A 17383-nucleotide genomic window follows, 5' to 3' on the forward strand; every position below is an offset into this window, starting at 1 on the left:
AGGCTGTCTCTCCAATCCCTCCCACAAAGGCTAGTAGGCTTGGGGTAGGCAAGATTTTCGGAGGGGGCATAGCCAGAACAGCTGACCAAAACTGACCAAAGAGATATTCATAGAATCATAAATGGTGTTGTGGTTTGGGCCAAACTGGCCACTGAGATGAACACAGAGTCCTCCTCGGACATTGGCCATTGAAGAAAGAGGGCTGACCCTTTGATCCCTCGGCTTTTATACTGATCATGATGCAGATGGGAAGGAATACCCCTGTTGGTCAGTTTTGGGTCACCTGTCCTGTCTGTTCCTCCCCACAGGTGTGATCCCTCTACCGTTTTCCACTTCCGACCCTCCAATGGGGCAAATAACAAAGTTAGCTGACCTTGGTTGTTATAGCAATAAGTATAAGCAAGAGCCTCTCTGCGTACCATTCCTTGGCACAAACTGTAAACATTGGTCTTATCATTCTGAGAATGAAGAGTTTCTGCACAATATGCTGTTAATTTCAGAGAGCTTCAAAGAGTTAAAAGAAGCTTAGCTGCAAAATAAAATTACTGAGCATAAAATTGGTTCTGTTTTACCTCAAACCAGGAAAAACGATTTATGTTAGAAGGGACCTTAAAGATCATCTAGTTCCAACCCCCCTGACATGGGCAGGGACACCTCCCACTAGGCCAGGCTGCTCAAAGCCCCATCCAACCTGGTCTTGAACACTTCCAGGGATGGGGCCTCAACAAGTTCCCTGGGCAACCTGTTCCACTGCCTCACCACCCTCACTGTAAAGAATTTCTTCCTCATATCTAACCTAAATCTACCCTCTTTCAGTTTAAAAACGTTACCCCTTGGCCTATCGCTACACTCCCTCATAAAGAGTCCCTCCCCATCTCTCCCATAGGCCCCCTTCAGGTACTGGAAGGCTGCTATAAGGTCTCCCTGGAGCCTTCTCCTCTCCAGGCTGAACAACCCCAACTCTCTCAGCCTGTCCTCATAGGAGAGGTGCTCCAGCCCTCTGATCATCTTCGTGGCCCTCCACTGGACCTGTTCCAACAGGTCCATGTCTTTCTTGTGCTGAGGACTCCAGAGCTGGATGCAGTACTCCAGGTGGGGTCTCACCAGAGAAGAGTAGAGGGGTAGAATCACCTCCCTCGACCTGCTGGCCATGATTCTTTTGATGCAGCCCAGGATGTGGTTCACTTTCTGGGCTGCAAGCACACATTGCCTGTTCATGTTGAGCTTCTCATCCACCAGCACCTCCAAGTCCTTCTCCTCAGGGCTGCTCTCAAGCCATTCTCCGCCCAACCTGTATTTGTGCCTGGGATTGCCATGACCCAGGTGCAGGACCTTGCATTTGGCCTGGTTGAACTTCATGAGGTTCACACGGGCCCAACTCTCAAGCCTATCCAGGTTCCTCTGGATGGCATCCCTTCCCTCCAGTGTGTTGACCGCTCCACACAGCTTGGTGTCATCGTCAAACTTGCTGAGGGTGCACTCAATCCCACAGTCCATGTCGCTGACAAAGATGTTAAACAGCGCCGGTCCCAGTACCAACTCCTGAGGAATGCTGGTTTCCACTTGGACATTGAGCCATTGACTGCAGCTCTTTGAATGTGACCATCCAGCCAGTTCCTTATCCACCGAGTGGTCCATCCATCACATCCATGCCTTTCCAATTTAGAGACCAGGATGTCATGCGGGACAGTGTCAAACACTTTGCATAAGTCCAGGTAAATGACATCTGTTGCTCTCCCCTTATCCACTGACACTGTAACCCCCTCATAGAAGGCCACCAAATTTGTCAGGCATGACTTACCCTTGGTGAAGCCATGTTAGCTGTCACCAATCACCTCCTTATTTGCCATGTGCCTTAGCAGAGTTTCCAGGAAGATCTGCTCCATGATCTTGCTGGGCACAGAGATGAGACTGAGCGGCCTGTAGCTCCCCGGGTCTTCTTTTTTACCCTTTTTGAAAATGGGGGTTATGTTTCCCCTTTTCCAGTCATCAGGAACTTCACCAGACTGCCAATACTTTTAAAATATAATGGAAAGCGGCTTAGCAACTTCATCTGCCAGCTACCTCAGGACCCGTGGATGGATTTCATGAGGTCCCATGGACTTGTGTACCTTCAGGTTCCTTAGATGGTCTTGAACCTGATCTTCTCCTACAGTGGGCAGTTCTTCATTCTCACAGCCCCTGTCTTTGCCTTCTGCAACTCAGGCAGTGTGGTTGGAGCACTTGCCGGTGAAGACTGAGGCGAAAAAGTCATTCAGCACCTCAGCCTTCTCCATATCCTGGGTGACCAGGTCTCCTGTCTCCTTCCGGAGAGGGCCCACATCTTCCCTAGTCCTACCTTTACCCCTGACGTACTTATAGAAGTTTTTCTTGTTGCCCCTGGCCAGATTTAATTCTATCTGGGCTTTCGCTTGCCTGTTCTGGCAGTTCTGTGTCTGTTCTCAGACAGTTTCTCTGTAGTCCTCCCAGGCTACCCGTCCTTGCTTCCACCCTCTGTAGGCCTCCTTTTTGCTTTTGAGCTTGTCCAGGAGCTCCTTGTTCATCCATGCAGGCCTCCTGGCTTTTTTGCCTGACTACTTCTTTGTTGGGATGCATCGCTCCAGAGCTTGGAGGAGGTGATCCCTGAATACTAACCAGCTTCCTTGGGCCCCTCTCCCCTCCCTCCAGCGCTTTATCCCATGTTACCCTGCCAAGCAGATCTTTCAAGAGGCTGAATTCTGCTCTCCTGAAGTCCAGGATAGTGAGCTTGCTGCGCACCCTCCTCGCTGCCCGAAGGATCTTGAATTCTACCATTTCATGGTCACTGCAGCCAAGGATCCCCTTGAGCTTGACGTTCCCCACTAGCTCCTCCTTGTTGGTCAGGACAAGGTCCAGCATGGCTCCTCTCCTCGTTGGCTCCTCTACCATTTGGAGAAGAAATGTGTCATCGACACAACTTCCTGGATTGCTTCTGCCCTGCTGTGTTGTCCCTCTCTTGTGGTTTAGCCTCAGATGGCAACAAAGAACCACATGGCCACTCTCTCAAACTCCCCCCACAGGGGGAGAATCTGAAGAAAAAGGCAAAACTCTTGCGTTGAGAGAAAGGCAGTTTAACAGAACAGCAAAGGGAACAAGAAAAACAACAATAATAACACGGATCAAGGTATGTACAAACACGATTACAGTAGCACCGGTACCACTGCTTGCCGACAAGACCCAGGATGCCCTAGCCTGCTCCCAAGCGGCGACTTCCTGCCCCCTCCCCTGGCCAGCTCCTGGCTACAGACTGGGCATGGCTCACATGGGATGGAATACCTGTGTTCCTGCCAGAGCCTGGGAAAAATTAACCCTATTCCCACTGGAACCAGGACATTATCCACCCCTTATTCCATACAATCTATGCCATGCCCAGATCTTACAGTTTTCAATTAATTTCCACCACTTTCCACCTGTCTTTTTTATATATATATATATGCACATATATATTCATGCAGATATAATGCCCTTAGTCTATGGGCCCTCCCTCTAAAATGTCCGTTGAGTTCATTTAATCCATGACTTAGGGCTCCATCTGTTAGAACAGTCTCTCAGGGCAGGTGAGATGGTGTGTGGTGCTGGACTGGTGCATGCTGTATTTTCGAAGCTTGCAGCTGATGTATCCAGTGTGTCTCATGCCCACTGTCCATGGGTTGAAGATGTAGATCTTGAGGAAGTTGCTGGGTGCCAGCTGCTGAGGTCAGTGCTGATCCCATCACCACTGCACTTTACTTGTTTTTTCATCAAAGTCCATCTGTCATTAGTTTGGGTGATTCTTACTGTAGTAAAACTGGTAGCAATTATAGTAATGAGGGCATACAGTGACAGGATTATTTAGCAATTAACATCATACCATTTGATTCATTGTCTATTCTCACCCAAAATCAGATCCCCATGAGGTACACATCGGACTTCCCCATCCTTCTGCATCGCCCACCAAGTGCACCCAGGTCCTTGGGCAAAAGCAATCCCACGGATGGGTTTGCCTTTGCCTGAGGCAGGACTAACCCAGACTGTCTTCCCTAGCATATTCTTCATGTGCAGTACGGGGACTTTATCCCCTTCTACAGTACGTGGAAGTTTTGATTGGGCAGGGCCAGCCCGATTGGTAGATCCCCTGGTGTTAACTAGCCAGGTAGCTTTTGCTAAATGTGTATCACAATGTTTTAAAGTCCCACCACCCATTGCTCTCAGTGTAGTTTTTAACAATCCATTGTATCGTTCTGTCTTCCCAGAGGCTGGTGCGTGACAGGGGATGTGATATACCCACTCAATGCCATGCTCTTTGGCCCAGGTGTCTATGAGGCTGTTTCAGAAATGAGTCCCGTTGTCCGACTCAATTCTCTCTGGGGTACCATGTTGCCACAGGACTTGCTTTTCAAGGCCCAGGATAGTGTTCCGGGCAGTGGCATGGGGCACAGGGTATGTTTCCAGCCATCCAGTGGTTGCTTCCACCATTGTGAGCACATGGCGCTTGACGGGTTTGTGGCAGTGTGATATAATCAATCTGCCAGGCCTCCCCATATTTATATTTCAGCCATCGCCCTCCATACCAAAGAGGCTTCAAACGCTTGGCTTGCTTGATTGCAGCGCATGTCTCACATTCATGGATGATCTGTGCAATAGTGTCCATGGTCAAGTCCACCCCTCGGTCACGAGCCCATCTATATGTCGCATCTCTCCCTTGATGGCCTGAGGAGTCATGGGCCCATCGACCTATGAATAGTTCACCCTTATGTTGCCAGTCCAGATCCACCTGAGCCACTTCGATCCTAGCAGCCCGATCCACCTGCTGGTTGTTCTGATGTTCCTCCGTGGCCCGATTATTCAGTACATGGGCATCTACATGGCGTACTTTCACAACCAGATTCTCTATCCGGGCAGCAATATCTTGCCATAGGTCAGCAGCCCAGATGGGTTTGCCTCTGCGCTGCCAGTTGCCCTGCTTCCACTGCTGTAACCACCCCCACAGAGCATTTGCCACCATCCATGAATCAGTGTAGAGATAAAGGACTGGCCATTTTTACTTGCTCGGCAATGTCTAAGGCCAGCTGAATGGCTTCCACCTCTGCAAACCGGCTCGATTAACCTTGTCCTTCACTGGCTTCTGCAACTTGTCGTGTAGGACTCCACACAGCAGCCTTCCACTTTCGATGCTTTCCCACAATATGGCAGGACCCATCAGTGAAGAGGGCATATTTCTTCTCATTTTCTGGCAGTTTATTATATGGTGGGGCCTCTTCCGCACGCGTCACCTCCTCCTCTGGTGACATTCCAAAATCCTTGCCTTCTGGCCAGTCCATGATCACTTCCAGAATTCCTGGGCGACTGGGGTTTCCCATTCGAGTTGCCCTGTGATCAGTGCAATCCACTTACTCCATGTAGCATCAGTTGCATGATGTGTGGTGGGGACCCTTTCTTTGAACATCCAACCCAGCACCGGCAGTCGAGGTGCTAAGAGGAGCTGTGCTTCTGTGCCAACTACTTCCGAAGCAGCTCAAGCCCCTTCATATGCTGCCAATATCTCTTTTTCTGTTGGAGTGTAGCGGGCTTTGGATCCTCTGTATCTCCGACTCCAAAATCCTAGGGGTCGACCTCGGGTCTCCCCTGGTGCTTTCTGCCAGAGGCTCCAGGTAGGGCCGTTCTCCCCGGCTGCGGTGTAGAGCACATTTCTAACATCTTGTCCTGCCCGGACTGGCCCCAGGGCCACTGCATGGACTATTTCCTGTTTGATTTGTTCAAAAGCTTGTCGTTGCTCAGGACCCCATTTAAAGTCGTTCTTCTTTCGGGTTACTTGATACAGAGGGCTTGCAATTAGACTGTAATTTGGGATATGCATCCTCCAAAACCCCACAATGCCTAAGAAAGCTTGTGTCTCCTTTTTACTGGTTGGTGGAGACATAGCTGCTATTTTGTTGATCACATCCATTGGGATCTGACAGCGTCCATCTTGCCATTTTATTCCTAAAAACTGGATCTCCTGTGCAGGTCCCTTGACCTTACTTCGTTTTATGGCAAAACCAGCTTTCAGAAGGATTCGGACTATTTTACCCCCTTTCTCAAAGACTTCTTCTGCTGTATTGCCCCATACAATGATGTCATCAATGTATTGCAGATGTTCTGGAGCTTCACCCTGTTCCAGTGCAGTCTGGATCAGTCCATGGCAAATGGTGGGGCTGTGTTTCCACCCCTGGGGCAGTGGATTCCAGGTGTACTGGATGCCTCTCCAGGTGAAAGCAAACTGTGGCCTGCACTCTGCTGCCAAAGGGATTGAGAAGAATGCATTAGCTGTAGCAATTGTGGCATACCACTTGGCTGCCTTGGACTCCAGTTCATATTGCAGTTCTAGCATGTCCAGCACGGCAGCGCTCAGTGGTGGCGTGACTTCATTCAGGCCACGATAGTCTACGGTTAGCCTCCACTCTCCATTAGATTTTTGCACCGGCCATATGGGACTGTTAAATGGTGAGTGAGTCTTGCTGATCACTCCTTGGGCTTCTAGCTGACGAATCGTGTTCTGGATGGGAATTAGGGAGTCTTGGCTAGCGCAATACTGTCACCGATGCACTGTGGCAGTAGCAATTGGCACCTGCTGTTCTTTAACCTTCAGCAATCCCATCACAGAAGGGTCCTCTGAAAGGCCAGACAAGGTAGATGACTGTTTAACTTCCTCCATCTCCAAGGCAGCTATGCCAAAGGCCCACCGGTACCCTTTTGGGTCCTTAAAATACCCTCTCCTGAGGTAATCTATACCAAGGATGCATGGAGCCTCTGGGCCAGTCACAATGGGATGCTTTTGCCACTCATTCCCAGTTAGGCTCACTTCCGCCTCCAGTACAGTCAACTCTTGGGATCCCCCTGTCACCCCAGAAATACAAATGGGTTCTGCCCCTCTATAGCTTGATGGCATTAGGGTACACTGTGCACTGGTGCCCACTTAGAGCCTTATACTCCTGTGGTTCTGATGTGCCAGGCCATCGAATCCACACCGTCCAATAAACCCGCTTGTCCCTTTCCTCCACCTGGCCAGAGGCAGGGCCCCTCTAATCCTGGTCGTAGTATCCATTACTCACTTCTTGCAGAAATGACTTGGAGGTTCCTTCAGGAGGATCAGAAGCTAGATCAGGCCTTCTGCTCTGTCTGGGGAAATGCCCACTGGAAACTGGGGCGGCACTTTTCCTGGAGGGATCCCCTTTTGTGGTTGTCCTTCCTTGCAACTCCTGTACCCGTGTCCACAGGATCCAAGTAGATTGTCCATCCCACTTCCTCATGTCCTCCCCATGGTCATGCAGGTAGAACCACAGGGTGGTGTGTACCCTCTGCATTCTCTCTCGAGTGGAGAAACGCCTGCTCTGAGATGCTGGCCCGTGCAGGTGGGGAGCAGGAGATATTCTCTTCAAGTTGCTGGACCTTCCGTGACAGTTTCTCCACAGCTGAGACAAGGGGGGAAGAGAGACTTTCTTCATATCTCCGGAGCCGTCCAGCCACCTCATCCACCGTTGGTCCCTCTTCACCTTTCCATTCCATTACTGCCAGGGAGTTGGCATATGACGATGGTGCGCTCCGTACAAACTTCCGCCACATGGGCCTTGTGCATTGCACCTCATCAGGGTCTGTGGGTAAGTCTGCATTGTCCAAGTCATAATAAATCATCTCCCGCATGGATAATTCTCTCAGGTACTGGATACCATGGTGGTCCACTTGCTTGGGTGACATACAACATCCTCACTGAAGGGATACGTTTCCCTCACGCCTGACAGGAGTCATTTCCAGAGGCTGAGGGATTGGGTCTTCTTCCCAATTGCCTTGTCAATGCCGCCTTCCCTAGACAGGGATCCCAGCTGCCTGGCTTCCCTACCCTCTAATTCCAGGCTACTGGCCCCATTATCCCAGCATCAGAGCAGCCAGGTGACAATGTGCTCTCCTGGAAGTTGGCTGAAATCTTTTCGCATATCCTGCAGCTCACTCAAGGATAGGGATCGAGTGATTATCTCTGGTTCTGCCTCTTCCTCCTGTTCTCGTGATGGCCCTGGTTCATTATCATCTCTTACTAAGCGAACTGATTTCTTCGTGTACTTCTTCTTCTGTATGGGGGCAACTGATACCGTCATGGGTTGGTTTTCTGGTTCAGATGCAGTGCCTGCCGCCAGGGTTTGCGTAGCTGCAGTGTCTGTCGCAGGTGTTGGGGTAGCTGCAGTGTCTGTCGGTCTGGTTTCCCTCTCTTTCCCCTGAGGGTGCTGCATAATATTGAGCAGTGCTCAGTTGATACTGGTGAGCTGTGCCTCTCTGGAATAGCCACAGCATTTTCCTTTCAAATATTCTATGACTTTATCAGGGTCCTGTAATTGTTCAGGGGTGAAGTCCCAGACCATTGGAGGCGAGAAGCTCTCTGGATACCTGCCCATGTTCTCCCACATGCCATGCCACCCCTGACTATCCAGCCTCAGGGCAGATCTCTGGGTGGTAGTCTTAAATAGCTGTTTAACCTTAAACAGGACCTGGAACACATTCAGGAGACATAACACTAGGACCAGGCTGGTTTGAGCATCCCAAGGATATTCAAAATTCTCAAAAACTGTCATACCTGGCCCGAAGGAGAAAAGGGAGGCAAAAGAGCTGGGGAAAGTGTCCCCCCCTGTTTCCACCATAGATTGAGTGTGATTATTATTAAATTTGAGAGATGGTGCCCGAGTTATGGGCAGTACAGCAATACCACATAAACACCCTAACATAGCTGTCTGAAGGGTGGTATTATCATATCATAAGTTGATATTACACGGGACAGCAAAGTGATAATCCTGATCCCTCTCCCAGAGGTGATAAACAGCATCGTGGGGAAACCATATAGGAATTTGCATAACACAGCCACGAGAACAAACCGAGCAACATGGTGACCAGTGACCATTAAACTAAAGTAATAAATGCACACAACAAATTCATTTTTAAAAGCTCTAGTTGGATTTGTCATTATCTCAGCCCTTTAAGCCCCACATTGGGCACCAAAAAGGACGGTCGTGGTTTAGCCTCAGATGGTAACAAAGAACCACGTGGCCACGCTCTCAATCTTCTCCCCCCCCCACCCCGGCAAAACTCGTGGGTTGAGAGAAAGGCAGTTTAACAGATCAGCAAAGGGAACAAGAAAAACAACAATAACACAGATAGAGGACTGTACAAACGCGATTACAGTACCACAAGCGGTGACTTCCTGCCCCCTCCCCCAGCCAGCTCCTGGCCTGCCCCCTCCCCCAGCCAGCTCCTGGCTACAGACTGGGCATAGCTCACATGGGATGGAATACCTGTGTCCCTGACAGAGCCTGGGGGAAATTAACCCTATCCCCGACGGAACCAGGACACCCTCCAACAGATATCGGGGTGGTTGAAGTCCCCCATCAGGACCATGGCCTGTGAATGTGATGCTGCTTCTATCTATCTGTAGAGAGCCTCATCCCCTCAGTCTTCCTGGTTGGGTGGCCTGTAGCAGACCCCCACTGTAATGTCACCTACCCCTGCCCTCCCTTTAATCCTGACCCATAAGCTTTCATTTGGCTCCTCTTCCATCCCCAGGCAGAGCTCCATGCACTCCAGCTGGTCATTGACATAGAGGGTGACACCCCCTCCTCATCTCCCCTGCTTGTTCTTCCTAAAGAGCCTGTATTCCTCCATTCCATCAATCCAGTCATAGGAGCCATATCACCTCTGTGATGCCAATGAGACCATAGCCCTGGAGGCATGTGCACATCTCTAACTCCTCCTGTTTATTTCCCATGCTATGTGCATTTGCATAGAGACACTTAAGCTGGGTCCTTGTTGAAGTTGACTTACTGGCTGGAGTGGCTGCAATTCCTTCATGATGCTCTCCAGGTGGCCTTCCTTTGAGGTGTTTTACTCATGTTTCCTGTTGGCTCCTATTGCCTCAGGAGCCTCTGGCTCCTCTCCATAAGACTTTGAGTGTGCTGCAGCGTACCCAGCACATCTTGGAGCAACAGGTTGAGGGCCCTCGCTAGCAACCCATCCCTCAAACCTTGGTGTGTCCTCCCTTGGCTTGTCACGAGCAAGCCTGATAACACCCCCCTCCCTGATCAAGTCTAGTTTAAAGCTCGGTCAATGAGCCCTGCTAACTGATGAGCAAAGACCCTCTTCCCCCATTTGAGAAAGATGAATCCCATCTGACACCAGCAAGCCTGGTGCTGTGTAGGCCAACCCATTGTCAAAAACCCCAAAATTGTGGAGCCATGGAGCCATGTATTAAGAGACCGAGCGTGTCTGCTTCTTCCGTTGTCACTGCCTATAACTGGAAGAAGAGAAGATAACCTGCACCCCAGATTCCCTTACTAACTGTCCCATACCACATGACATCATGCTCAGCATTAAAAGCTAAGAGAAAGGAGGAGGAAGAGGGGGGCATTTGTTATAATGACATTTGTCTTCCACAGCAACCACTACTCATACTGAAGCCCTACTTCCCAGGAAGTGGCTGGACAGTGCCTGCTGATGGCAAGTAGAGAATAAATCTTTTTGTTTTCCTTTGCTTCCATGAGTGGTCTTTGCTTTTTCTTTATTAAACTTCCTTTATCTTGACCCACGAGTTCTTTTTCATCTTATTCCCCCCCCATCCTGCTGAGGAGGGGGACCGATAGTGTGGCTTGGTGGGCACCTGGTGGCCAGCCAAGGTCAACCCACCACAGCAGTTCAGATTAGTTGTGGATGCAGAAGAGCCAGGTTCGCTTCTCTCTTGTGCTGCTGTCTTCTTGCACGACCCTGTAGAAGTTGCTTACCTCTTTTCCTGGCTGGAGAGCAGAGACAGACTTTCCTTACCTCGATATATCTCTGGGACATAGACATGCAGGACATAATGTTAGATAGTCTACTGTAATTATGGGGATCACCGATGTATTGGAGAGAACTAGAAAAGAACATTCAGCCTTTTCTAAAGAACATATAAAGGGTTGGGACTGAGTGGCAGACAGACAAGCAAAACAACTTACTGTCAGCACAGCAGGTTCTGTAAGGAAATGCAAATCTATGTATCCCATGCAATAAAGAGTCCTCATATTTAACACTGGGATAACAAAATCATTGTGAGACAGGACAAAGTCATGTGTGATATCCATAATTGCTAAATCTTTGCTAACCTGTGTTTCCCTTGTATCTGGTGAGAAGCTGTCTTTCCTCTTCCAGAAGCACAAAACAGGCTGTGGTAAACTAGATTTTTGTTGTTGTTCCTTGGGGCACTATGTTGTCTTAAGTCTTCAGGGTCTTAAAATTGGCAGACTTATCATTTAATTAGGCTTGGATCTAAAAGTAATGGTGTATTTTTCCACATCTTGAACCTCACAATTAGAGATCCATAAAGCAGCACGTAAGTAATTATAGTTAGTTACTTAGCTCTTTGGTTGTCCATCATTTAGAGGAAATCAAAGTATTACATCAGGCAGGCCAAAACAAGGGGGTGAGTTGCGTGGAACGAGGTTGGTAGTGGGTGCCACTATCTGTTACAGGGGCATAGGCTGAGGCTCCAGTGCAGGGAAAGTGGGTGGAAAACCAGACAAACTTGATAAAATCAACTTATCTAGATTTAATGCCAATAAAAAGTACTCCTACAATGTACTCCATAATCCCTATCAATAGATAAATTTGGATGAAAATAACCAGCTAGCAGCAGTAAATACTAGCACGTGAATAAATTAACTTTCACAGCTAGCAGCATTGAATGATCAAGTAGAATTAAAAATTTAACTCAGCCAGTTTACTAAAAAAAAAATAAATCACTTAGCAAAGCACTTCACTGCTTTTCTCCTTCCCCAACTTCCCAGGAACATCATCTCCTCTACCTTCCCCAGAGACCAACCAAGTGCCTTGATTTGTATAGAGTAGAGGGAAAACCAGAAGGAACTAACCATGTCTTTCTGCAAAGCTGGTAATGCAAACAACTCAACCAAGTTTGCATTGCGGTGGGAGCAGGCATGTATTAAGCAGAGATCTTTTATCAGGGAGAAAAGAGAGGAGAACTTTTCCCAAAGTGTTTTTGCCTGGAGGAGAGCTGAGATTTCTCACCAGTGCTCCTTAATTCCTTCCTCCATGGGGAATTCGAACCATGTCACCACAGTCTTCAGGATTTCTATGACCTCTTTATATGGCACAATAGTATCTTGTGGTTGGCAGTGCTGAAAACCATTGGAATATTCAGGCAGCTAAGTGCAAATCCTTTGCTCGTCTGCTGCGAAGAGGGAGTCCTCTATGCTTTCCAGGTGATTTCTTGCATGCCCTGGTCTAACTCCGGACCGCACAGGGCTCCAGTGGTCTAGATCGGTAGTTTCAGGCAGGAAAGCATATCGTGATGGCCTTTCGCCTTTCTGTTGGTTTACCTAGAAACAGAATGTTTGATGCTGGGTGGTAGTTGGGCAGGGCTACCATAGATAGAGGGGGTTTGGAGCAGTGGAGGATACACTACTTCCCCCCCCCCCCCCTTTTTTTTCCCCCCAGGTTCTCTTTTGCCTTTTTGAAGGAGATAGAGAGGAAGGGAAGATTCATTCCCTAAATGAGGTGATCCCTGTTCATCCGGGAGTGATACGGGTTGTCCTTGGTAGCCAAGGAGACCACCAGGCAGAGGCACAGAGTGGGATGCACAGAGAGATCATGCTGCACAGGTCTGCTTCCTCCAAAGAAAAAATGGGAGCAGGTTAGCCGCGTTCTCCTCCATAGGGCTTCTGTCACATGGCTTGAAACCTAGCTTTGGTTAGGAGCGACTTTTGAGAGTGAATTTTCTCCAGGCACATAGATACATGAAGGAAGTAGATAAAGGGGAGACCTGGATTAGACACTGAGCTGGGATTAGTTTGGAGAAGAAGTGAAGGCAAGCATGTGCTGGCTAAGGGGGAAGGTGGGATTTTGGCTTCATGATAATGGAGCAATGCGAAGAGAGATCTCTGTTTGTTAGCGTACATAAAGGCTGTTCATAAAACCTACAGAGAGCTGTCGAGCTCTGGCTTCTACAAAATAGGTATGTGTTGGCTCACCCCGCTCCCTTCCCCAATCTATACCTGGCATACCCGGGTGAAACAAGGATATGGCATTTCTTTCTCCTTTCTGTTGCCCCCAAAAGAGAAATAACAAGGAGAAAGGCACGGAGAAAGGCAGGGAGAACAGACTAATGAAGCAGCTCCATCTTGACAAGTTGAATTTTGGCTGTGAAGCTACTGCTTGCAAGACCTGACGTTGGTGGGAATGCTAAAGATGCCCAAGTTAGTCTTGCAGTAAGTGCTGCGTGCATACGTCAATACTTGATTTTACATGCGTATGTAGGGTCTGCAGCCACCTGAGCTGCTTCTGGTGGTCCCACCATTTTATTCCTGCCGGTAACTGCACCTGGAAACTGGGGAAGAGGAACATTTGGTTTGAAGGACTCTTTTTTGGTATTGTATGTGGAAGTAAAGTTCCTGATGAGGTTGGTACAGTTGAGGAGAATAAGGCACAGTGTTACATGCATTTGCCTTATGCTTGTTGCAGGAATTGAAGAAGGGTTGTGTTGAGTCATCCATCCACCCAGCTATTAGTTTGGACTGACTGGGGACTGTTTTGTCATGGCATCATCACCTGTTGTGTAGCTTCAGGAACCAGAGAGCACGTGGTGCTTTGTCTGTGTCCCCTGTCCTGCATCTGACATGGGGGAGGCAGGGAGCAAGTGATGTGGGGAGACCTAGAGACAAGCTGCCCACTGTCCAGGGAACCCCCTGTCATTGAGACTATGTACCATCCTCCCAAATCATCTATTTTATTTGCAAATTACTGTTTTGTAGCATTCTGTTCTGAATTGAAGCCTCTCTGACCTTGTAATGACATTGCATAATATTTACAGCAGGTTACATGAATGCTTCTGTTGATTGTGCACTTCCAAAGTTTCAAACCCCATAACAGGTCTGAACATAAGCTGACAAAGCTTCTTCTCAAAAGAAAATATTGGGAGCTGTTCAATTTAGAGAGAAAGCAGAGTTTAAACTAATGTCAACTCTGGTCTCATTTTAATTCAGGAATAGCAACAATGCTGCTTGCACTCAGCTGGTAAAGCAAAGCTATATGGAAAGAGAATCACTGTATTTAGCTTTTATTGTGGTAATACCTCAGTTGTTAAGTTGCTACACAGGAATGTTATTAAATACCCTGTTGCATAAAAAAGGGCCATGTCTGTGTTTTTGCAGTTGCAGCTGGGGTTGTGTCATGCAGCAGAGAACAGGATAGATGCACTATTGCTCACTGCTACCCCTCCTGCCTTCAGAAGGTTACATTATATACTCATTCCAGTGGATGCAAGTGCTATGTCTTCATCTGTCTCTAATCAGAGACAGTTATTAGCACTATTTTCCAGAAGAAATTTGGGCACAGAGAGGACCTTGGGCATGTCAGACTCTACTGGGAGAGGACAGGAAGGAAATTAATTTCCCCTTGGACATCTTCATGGGCTAGCCCCAGTGTTAGAGACAATGAGGATGCTCCAACTGAATTCTAAAGCTTGCAGTTTAATGCTTTATTTTTTTAAAATACTAATACCTACCATTAAGTACACAGTCTTTGCAGACTCAAAGAGATTCCCTTGCTTCTCGCGTTGAATTCCCTGGAGTTACTTGGGAAAATAAACTCTCCTTCCTACTCACTTAGAGGATAGTCATGTTTCTTTCAATGAAGGGGTTGCTATACTTCAGTTTGTGACTCATAAGAAATTAAAAAAAGGTTTTGAAAATAAACAGTAGGAGTCTTGTTCCAACACTCTTATTTAACTGGAAATTATCTGAAATTTGAGTTGTTTTATTGCCTTCAGTCAGCTAATACAGAGGAATGAAAACTTTGCCTATTATTGTGGCAAAATCTGTCTTTGAATTAATATGATGATTAAGAAGAATATGCAGATTTACAGTGCCCTGTCCTGCTAAGGTGGTGTTTATGCTGTAGCCAGACCGGTGTGCACATGTCTGTTAGAAGCTGGAATTGTCTCTGATGCATTGTTCCTGATTTAAAATACCATCATATCTCTGTTTTCTTACAGAATGAAGAGACGTAAGTGTCCCTGCAAATGTCCCGCAAGAAGGAAGATTCTGATCCTGTGTGTTATGGAGTGACTGATTGTACTGCTGAAACTCCTCCATATCGAAAGATACTTTTTTCCACCTAAGGACATTTATTTGGTTAAGTGTTTCTTGAACACTTCTTCCTATGTTAGAAACAGGTATTCCTATCTTAGAAATTACTTCCAGTATGAAATTAATTGTTCATCTATATACAAACAAGATCCCTGTGAAATTGGCAAGAGTTTAGAGATTAGAAAAAAAGAGATACTTGATTTAGATGATGAAGATGATGTAGCAATGACAAGTGATTGCCACGTGTATCATTCACGTAGGAAATACTACCTAAAACCAGGGGAAGAGAATTTTCCAATGGCCTATTCCTTGGTTGTTCACAAAGATGCAGTAATGGTAGAAAGGCTCATACATTCTCTGTACAGTCATCAAAATATTTACTGCATCCATTATGACCAAAAAGCAGCAAAAAGTTTAAAATCTGCTATGAACAATCTAGCTAAATGTTTCCCCAATGTTTTCATCTCATCAAAATTGGAGACAGTGGACAAGGCTGCAAGCAGATTTCAATTGTTTGTCTGATTTGATGGACTCTTCAGTTCCCTGAAAGTATGTTATTAATTTGTGTGCCCAAGATTTCCCTTTGAGGTCAAATTTCCAGTTGGTCACTGAACTGAAGAAACTTGGTGGAGGAAACATGCTGGAAACCGTAAAGCGAAGTAGCAGCAAAAGGGAACGATTTACTTATCACTATGAATTTATGAAAGTGCCTTATGAATACATGCAGATGCCTGTAAAAACCAACATTTCCAAGAATCTGCCACCTCATAATATTGAGATATTTGTAGGCAGTGCCTATTTTGTTTTAAGTTGAGCATTTATTTGATATACTCTTGAAAGCTCTCTTGCGAAAATTTTTTTTGAATGGTCAAGGGATATGTACTCTCTGGATGAACATTTCTGGGCTACTCTTATACATGTTCCTGGGGTCCCTTGAGAAATTTCAAGGTTGTCCCAGGATAGAACAGACCTACAAAGCAAAACTTGTTTGGTGAAATGGAATTATCTTGAAGATCATTTGTATCCTCCATGCACTGGTACCCACCTTTGCAGTGTCTGCATCTATGGGGCTGCAGGATTAAGATGGTTTATGAATTACGGGCGCTGGCTCATCAATAAGTTTGATTCCAAAGTAGACCCTGTCCTGGTAAATACTTGGCTGAAAAACTGACAGAACAACAGAAAGAGTGAGTTTATTTGTCCTCTGATAAATATTTTCTGCATATATATTCTGTGAATGCCTCACTATAGCAGTACTGTCTTCCCTGCTGTCAGTACTGGGTACTGTTATAGCACAGGGCCTGCAGTTCCTCTGCCTTTACCTGCTGCAGGATGTTAGCAAGCAAAATGATCGTTCTGTGTCAAGTTCAGGGCCCTGGAGAGCCAGGTGCCTGGACATTTATTTATGGAAAGTCATGCCTCTGATTGATTAACTGTTTTGTAACTTGCTACAATAATCCTGTAATTGTTCTTCAAGATGATTCTGAAAGGGTAAGGTTTGCTTTTGGAGGCTCTGGTGCTGTCTGTCCCAATGGAATGTTTCAGAAACACGTTTTACATCAATTGTGTTTGTGTCTTTCCTAAAAAACTCCAATGTGTCTGTCTGCCCCCTTTTCCTTCACTTTTGTTTTTCTTAAAGATGTGAAAAAAAGACCTCTATATCTGCTACCTCAGGAAAACTGGAAGTGCTCAGCTCACAGACAAAACCAAGAGAACAGCATGACACCAAATGAGCTGTGTGGCCTCACCTGAAGTCCCAAACTCCCCCTCTGTGGGAGCTAACAAAGATCTTTGCAATGAGAATATGACTGGATGATATAAGGGAAGGAAGATCCTTAGATACCACATTACACATAGCATTGTTCTCTTCTCCCAGCTCATCTGTGTGTTGTTTTTCTTTCTATAAAGTGTGTGTTCAGGCACTATGACATGCCTATGAAATTGGTCGTGGTTCATTGAAACAGAATCATGTGCTGTTATTCTTTGAAAGCAGTATATGGGTGTGTCCCAAGGGCAGCCTCTACAGCCCCTTTGGGTAGATATACATGCAAAAAGAGGTTGATCTTAATTTCTATCTCTGCCCATAGAAATCCTCCTGTGAAATCAGTCCTCTTGAGACAGTATTTCTACACGCAGTGGATAACAAATGCTATTGCTAATTAGTGTTCAACAGTGTGGTGCTATGTCGAAATGCAGAACATGTGAAGTTGAGCAGTAATCATAAGAATAGCCATATT

At 46.8% G+C, this 17383-nt stretch overlaps 1 pseudogene; it reads left to right on the forward strand.

The window, feature by feature from the left end:
* Positions 1–11913: 11913 nt before the first annotated feature.
* LOC141735627 (beta-1,3-galactosyl-O-glycosyl-glycoprotein beta-1,6-N-acetylglucosaminyltransferase 4-like) lies at positions 11914–16742 on the forward strand (annotated as a pseudogene).
* The last annotated feature ends 641 nt before the right edge of the window (positions 16743–17383 follow it).

Source organism: Larus michahellis, chromosome W, assembly GCF_964199755.1.
Source record: "Larus michahellis chromosome W, bLarMic1.1, whole genome shotgun sequence".
Lineage (NCBI taxonomy): Eukaryota > Metazoa > Chordata > Aves > Charadriiformes > Laridae > Larus > Larus michahellis.